Consider the following 8,225-nt stretch of genomic DNA (forward strand, 5'->3'; position numbering starts at 1 on the left):
GAGTTTGTAGTCTGATATTAAGATCCTTGATCCATTTTGAGTTAATCTTGATATAGGGTGATATACATGGATCTAGTTTCAGTTTTTTGCAGACTGCTAACCAGTTTTCTCAGCTGTTTTTGTTGAAGAGGCTGCTATTTCTCCATCGTATATTTTTAGGTCCTTTGTCAAAGACAAGTTGGTTATAGTTGTGTGGCTTCATAATTGGGTCCTCTATTCTGTTCCACTGGCCTTCATGTCTGTTTTTGTGCCAGTACCATGCTGTTTTTATTGTTATTGCTTTGTAATATAGTTTGAAGTCAGGTATTGTGATACCTCCAGCATTGTTCTTTTGACTGAGTATTGCCTTGGCTATTCGTGGCCTCTTGTGTTTCCATATAAATTTCACAGTAGATTTTTCAATCTCTTTAATGAATGTCATTGGAATTTTGATGGGAATTGCATTAAACATGTAGATTACTTTTGGGAATATAGATATTTTTACTATGTTGATTCTACCAATCCATGAGCATGGGAGATCTCTCCACTTTCTATAGTCTTCCTCAATCTCTTTCTTCAGAAGTGTATAGTTTTCCTTGTAGAGGTCTTTCACATCTTTTTATAGGTTTACACCTAGGTATTTGATGTTTTTGAGGCTATTGTAAATGGAATTGTTTTCATATATTCTTTCTCAGTTTGTTCATTATTAGTGTATAGAAATGCTAATGATTTTTCTATGTTGATTTTATATCCTGCTGCCTTTGCAGTGTCCCATAGGTTCCAGTAGGTTGTGTTTTCCTTTTCATTGACTTCCAGGAACTTTTAAATTTCCTCTTTTATTTCATTGATGATCCATTGTTCATTAAGTACTGAGTTATTTAGTTTCCAGCTGTTTGCATGTTCTTTGTCTGTACTTTTATTGTTGAGTTCTACTTTTACTGCATTGTGATCAGATAGTATGCACGGTATAATTTCTATTTTCTTGTATTTACTGAGGCTTGCTTTGTGCCCTAGGATATGATCTATTTTGGGAAAGGTTCCATGGGCTGCTGAGAAGAATGTATATTGTGTAGAAGTTGGATGAAATGTTCTGTAGACATCAAGTAGGTCCATTTGATCTATTGTATATTTTAGATCTTGGATATCTTTATTGATTTTTTGTTTGGATGACCTATCTATTGATGATAATGGGGTGTTCAAGTCTTCCACAACCACTGGGTTGGTGTTAATATATGCTTTTAGGTCTTTCAGGGTATGTTTGATGAAATTGGGTGTGTTGACATTGGGTGCATACAGGTTGATGATTATTTTTTCCTTTTGGTCTATTTCCCCTTTTATTAGTATGGATTGTCCTTCTTTATCTTGTTTGATCAATGTAGGTTTGAAGTCTACTTTGTCAGAGATAAGTATTGCTACTCCTGCTTGTTTCGGGGGCCATTGGCTTGGTAAATCTTCTTCCAGCCTTTCATCCTAAGCCTATGCTTATTTCTGTTGGTGAGATGGGTCTCCTGTAAGCAACAAATTGTTGGATCTTCCTTTTTAACCCATTTCATCAAGTGGTGCCTTTTGATGGGTGAATTAAGTCCGCTAACCTTAAGCATTAGTACTGAAAGGTATGTGGTGATTCCTGCCATTTAGTTGTCTTAGTTGTTTGAAGGTTTGATTGTGTGTACCTAAGTTGAGATTACTCTCTACTTTCTTGCTTTTTCTTTTCCTATGGTTTGGTGCTGCCTGTCTTTTCATGGTTAAGTTGGGTTTCACTTTCTCTGTGCAGAATCCCTTGAAGAATCTTTTGTAGTGGAGGCTTTGTGGTCACATATTGTTTTAGTTTCTGCTTATCATGGAAGACTTTATTGCTCCATCTATTTTGAATGATAGCTTTGCTGGGTAGAGTATCCTGGGGTTGAAGTTATTTTCATTCAGTGCCCGGAAGATCTCACCCCACGCTCTTCTTGCTTTTAATGTTTCTGTTGAGAAGTCTGCTGTGATTTTGATGGGTTTACCTTTGTATGCTACTTGTTTTTTCTCTCTTACAGCCTTCAATATTCTTTCCCTAGTTTCTGAACTTGTTGTTTTAATGATGATATGTCGTGGGGTAGTTCATTTTTGATCTGGTCTGTTTGGTGTCCTGGAGGCCTCTTGCATCTGTATGGGAATATCTTTCTCTAGATTTGGGAAATTTTCCATTATTATTTTGTTGAATATATTACACATTCCCTTCACTTGCACCTCTTCTCCTTCTTCGATGCCCATGATTCTCATGTTTGGTCTTTTGATGGAATTGGTGAGTTCTTGCATACTCCTTTCATAGGTTTTGAGTTGTTTGACTAATAAATAGTTCTTCAGTTTTTCCTTTAATTTCTTTTTTATCTTCAAGTTCTGAGATTCTGTCTTCTACTTGTTCTAGTCTGCTGGAGTGACCTTCCTCTCTGTTTTGTGTTTCTGCTTCATTCTTTTTTCTGAGGTTTTCCATGTCATGGGTCATTTCCTCTTTGATATTGTCTATTTTCATCTTTAATTCATTTATCTCTCTTTTTTGGTGTTCTCTGTTTCACTTTGGTGTTTATTTAGGGCTCCTAGGAGTTCTTTTATTTGTTTCTGTGTCTTCTCATATTCTTCATTTTTGGTATCTTAAAATTTCTTGAGTGCATCTTGTAGGTTTTGGTTAGCCATGTCTAGTATCATCCCCCTGAAATTCTCAGTGATTACTTGCAGGATATCTTCCTTGAGGATGCTTTTGCGGTTATTGTTGGGTTCTTTGGTATCATCTACCTTTGTTTTGTTGGAGTCTGGAACTGGGTATCCATTTTTTTCATTTCTCTCTGACTCTTGTATTAAATTATTTTTAGGGGGGAGAATGGTTTCCATCCCTTTTTCTTCTTCCCATCGCTCCACTTGGTACTGTGCAACTATGTTCTTGATAAGCTAGTTTATGTTTTCAGTAACCTCTTTTCTCTCCCTTGATTTAATTTTTGTTTTGTGCTGCCTTGGGTTTTTAGCTAAGGTATTGTGGTATTTCTGTCCCTAGTCTGTGTGTAATTTAGTAATAACTAATTCACAGGTTTAATACCTGACCAGTAGTTTAATTGTTATATAGGAGACCCCTTGGTGGTAATATCTATAAGCAGTGGGAGTTGGGTGGTTGATGTTTATAAGGCTAGGTATAGAAATTTGGGGAGTTGGATAGGGTAGTACTAAAGGGAGAGGTAGGAAATGGGGTAGGTGAGTAGGGGCACCAGTGTGGGTGCTGCTTGTTTTTGTGGTCCTTGATTGTGTTTGGATGTATTTCTGTTGTTCTGGTAGAAGGTGCTTGTGTTAGGGATTACAAGAGTTTGGCATTGTGTAAAGTTGGTATAGTACACTGGTCAGTGGGTGATGAGTGTGTAAGAGGTAGGGATAGCCTGGTGACAGGTTGGGGAAGAAGGGGAGGAGCAGATGAGGGCTGGAGGAAGAGAGTGGGTGAGAGGGGAAGAACAAGGTTTTGGGGAGGGGAGCAATGGATTTTAGCACAGGAGAAGGAAGGAGAGTGAAGGGGATGAGAGTAGGATGAGAAGATGATGGTGGAAAAGTTGATAGTACAGAAAGAGAAAGAATAAAAAGATAAAAGGAATAAAAATAAAAACAGAAAACCCACAATAAACAAACAAACAAGCAAAACCAAAGAAATCAACAGGAAAAAATGACCAAACAAATAAATGAAAGACAAAACGAATAAACAAAACAAAAGGAAAAACCCCAGGTTCAGGGACAATAGAATTTCAGTCTTAGTTTAAGTTCAGGAGTTACTCCTCCTGTATCCAGTCCTGGTATTGGCATATGAGCAGAAGCTCTGACATGGTCTCACCAGGTGATTGGCTTGTGAGTAGTGTTTTGTTCTTCCGTTTACCTGTTAAATTGAAATTGTGAGATGAGTAGCTTTGCCAGATCATGCAGGGTGGTCCAGGATATTGATTTCCTCAGCTGATATCTGTGTTATCCTTCAGGTGCAGTTGCTTGGTCAGCTCCTCCCCACTGAGGTGTGGCTGTTTAAGTTTGAAATCTGCCCTCAGGTTCAGGAGATCGTCTTTGTAGTTCACTAGTTGTCTTGCTTTGGAGGTGGCTTTTTGTTGTGCTTGTTTACTGGGATTTGTGGGCTGGGGACATATTTCTTTGCCCTGCCTCCTTTCTCTGGGTCAGGGTCAATGTTCTGTTAGTCCCCCCTGCTGTCAGTGTGTTTTGATGGTTTGCTGTTTGTTTTTCAATTTTGTGGGGCAGTTTGACTTTGGGTGCTGCTCACTGGCTCAGGAGATGATCTCTGTGATCTGCTACCTACCCTGCATCAGGGAATGGCTTATTGCCTGCCTGCTCTCAGCCTTCCTGCCTTTCCAGGGTTTGTTTACTGGTAGTTCATGCTGAGATTAGCTCCTTGTCCCTCCCCCTTCTCCAGTGCACTTTCAGCTTTCCTGCCCCCTCTGCTGTTGTAGTAGATTACAATTCACTGTTTATTGTTCAGTTTTTTTGGGTCGGGGGGGTCAGTCTGCCAAGGGAGTGTGCTGGTTTATCCTGGGGGTGGCTACGGGAATTCCACATGATGTGTGGCGCTTACCTGTTTGGTCTGTAGAATGTCTTGCAGGCAGGTTTGGAGCCAGCAGAGGCAGCTGTGGTGGTGGTGGCAGTCTACAAGTTTTCTCAGCATAACATGTTGTGGGGATGCCTTCCATAGGCTAGGGGTTCAGAGTGTCAAAGGTTCGATTCTGGTTTTGCCTTACTTCTGCCAAGTGTGGCTCCAGCATCTCAGCGAGGTTTTAGAGTTGGAGCTCAGGCTATCTGCTTCCATACTGTAGTCGCCATCTTGGTTCTCTCCTGAGTATACATTTTTCAAGCAACAAATTTCTTGTCCTATTTGGAAGTAGGATAGAAATATTCAATAAATTTGAACTTTGTCAAAAAACATAAAGTGATATTAAATTAGCAGCTCAATTAATAAGTGTGCTAAGTATAAAATCAAGGTCCACCTAAAATTAGTTTAACCTGGCCCAGATCAACAAAAGTGTCCTGCTTACCCATCAACTCATGAAAACAATAAATGCTCACTCTTTTAAGCTATTGGATTTTTAGTTGTTTGTTAAATAGCAATAGTTAATGGAATATTTGTATAAGAGAGTAGAAATAGTCACAAATAAAAGATAAAGGGCAAGAATTTATGTAGACCTTATAATTTAGCCTTAAAGCATATCAAACAAAAATGGATAATTACAAGGAAAATTGACAGTCTAAATTATTAAGAGATGATTTAAACATATTTGTTTCAGAAACCTATAGGTCAAAGAGCTACCAAATCTTGGAGAATGTAGATGCTCAAAAACTAAGACAAAACACTAAATTATAGGTTCTTTCTTCAAAAACAGAGAATGTGCGTTCTTTTTATATAGACACAGGGCATTTATTAAACACTCACAAAATGTGAAGTATAAAGATTGTAACAAAACCTGAGACATTGTGGACACTGGATTTTGTCCAAAATGCAATTATATTAGAAATTTACCTGAAAAATGTAATTTATGGAAATGTACATACATTTGGACTAATTGGAAAACCATTCTGAAAGTGGTCATAGTGATGTGTACACCTGAAATCCTAATACCAAGAAGGCTGAGGCAGGAGGATCATGAGTTTGAGGCCAGTCTGAGCTACCTAGGGAGTTTTAGACCAGCTGGGCTACATAGTGAGATCCTGTCTCAACAATGAAACAAAACAGAACAAAAAAACCCATTCCTTCTGGGCATGGCAGTACTTGCCTGTAATCTCAGCACTTGGGAGGCTGAGGCAGGAGGATTACCAGTTCCAGGCCAGGACCATAGTGAAACTCTGTCTTATATCTTAAGATGCTGAATCAAAAAGCAAAAACAAAAGCCAAAAACAAGAAAAGACCCAGTGACAACAAAGGAACCCCCAAACCAATCGTCTTATATCTTTAAACAATCACAATAGAATAAGAATAATTTAAAATTAAATATTATGACATTGTTACATATTAAAACGTGTGAACTGGGGTCAGTGGCTAGTACCTATAAACCCATTTAATTAGGAGGTGAAAATCAGAAAAATTGTGATTTGAAGCCAGCTCAACAGAAAAGTTCCCAAGACATCATCTTAACTAATAAAACAGAAGGCATGGTGGTGTGCACCTGTCATCCCACCTCAGTGGGAAGCATAAATAGGAGGATCATGGTCCAGCCTGGTCTGAGCATAAATGTGAGCCTCTATTTAAAAAATTAACTAAAGTGAAAAGGGCTGGGGGCATGGATCAAGTGGTAGAACACCTGCCAAGCAAGCAAAGGGCCCAGAGTTCAAACCCCAGTACTGTCAAAACAAAAAACAAACAAACAAAACAACAACAACAAAAAAAGTATGAGGGGCAGTTAAACAGTACTTGAGAATAAGCTTATAACAATTTATCATGTTTATTTTAAAATCTAGAAATGTGTGAATTATATTTCAATTAAAAAAACACAAAGACCATAAATCATGAACCACAGTGAGTGAAGTCATCAGGATAGACAATAAACTATTAGCAGAACCACACATAAGAAACTTGAAAATGTGAGAATTATCACAAAGGGATTTACCATGAAACGATAAAAAGAGTATATTCCAGGAATATAACAACACTAACCTTCATGTACTGACAACATAGTTTCAAATATACAGAACAAAAAACAAAATTAAAAAAAGAAGACATACTCAACAAATCCACCATCATCGACTATTCAACATTTCTCTGAAGGTCAAGCCAATATAATAAGGTAGGAAAAAAGAAGTGGAATCTATCTTTTGGAGACAAAGAGGCATGTTTATTATTTTTGGCAAGGATATAGTTACATAAATCAAAACTGTAACAAAATCTCCAGAAAAATTATCAAAATGAATTTAGTGGCACTATAAAGAAGCAACATATGCAAGATTAACATTTAAAACTGAATGGTATTCTTGGACAACAGAAAGAGCCAGTATGAAACTTAATATAAAACAAAATATGAAATGAAGTATAGAAAAAATATGACTTATACTTACAATAAAGGCATTTGAATAAAACAAATGAAAGTCATGAACACCTTTTGTAAGGAAAGTTACAAAATATTGTTCAGGGATATAAAAATATACTAATGTATAATACATTATACATTATATTTTATTAAAGAAATTTTAATAAAAATGTTCTAAATAATTCTTAGCTTAAGGTATGGATGAATATAATACAGCTTTGGAGAAGAAAAATATCAAATCAGAAATCTTAATCTTTCTTTTAGTAGAAAAGTAGTCGCAAAGGATGTAGTTAGGTAGTAGAGTGCTTGCTTAGCATATGTAAGGCCCTGAGTTCAATCCCCAATGTTGCTAAAATAAAAGGAAAGAAAACTAAAAACCAACCACCAACAACCAAACTAAACAAATTGAGCATGATGGTGTATGTCTGTAAAATCCCAGCTACTCAAGAGTTAGAGGTGGGTGAATCACAAGTTCAGTGTCAACTTGGATAACTTAGTGGGGCCTTATCTCAAGAACAAAATAAAAATAAATGGGGTTGGAGCATAACTTAAGTGGTAGAGCACCTCACCAGCAAGTGTGAGGTCCTGGACTGAACCCTCAGTACTGCTGAAAGAGAAAAAAGCTTTTGTTTTTTAAGGGAGAAAAGATTAAGATAAGATTAATTTTGTCTCACAGTTCTGTCCATCATGGGGAGAGCATGGCAGAGCAGAGCAGCTCATGACATCCAAGAAGAAAAGGGAGGGAGAGAGAGAGAGAGAGAAAGAGAGAGAGTGTTGTGCTAGAGCCTCTCTCCTTTTCCCTAAAAAATTAGCTTTAATTATAGGACAACCATAGAAACAAACTCTCTAGTCATGACTGTATTTGGCTTATTCTACTTTTGGGCTAAGCATTTTAGTTTCTTCTGTTACTTAGATACTAAATAAGCAGGATTTTTTTTTGTTGTTGTTGTTAAAGATACCTTATAAGATTGAAACAGAGCTCAAAAAAGATTTAATTTGACTAAATTTTATTACCTGTAAATTATAGATTTCTGTGAAATATGTTATAAAGACAGTACAGTGACCAAAAAGCCTAGAAACACAGGAAACAGTACATTTTTGTACCACATTTGAATTGATAATTTTTGGATGCATTACTTTATATTTCGGGATATGAAAAAGCATCTGAAGCTTGATAAAAAATAATCTGAGATATGATTTGAAGAACGTAATGAATATGTT

The sequence above is a fragment of the Castor canadensis genome, chromosome 3 (assembly GCF_047511655.1).
Source record: "Castor canadensis chromosome 3, mCasCan1.hap1v2, whole genome shotgun sequence".
NCBI lineage: Eukaryota > Metazoa > Chordata > Mammalia > Rodentia > Castoridae > Castor > Castor canadensis.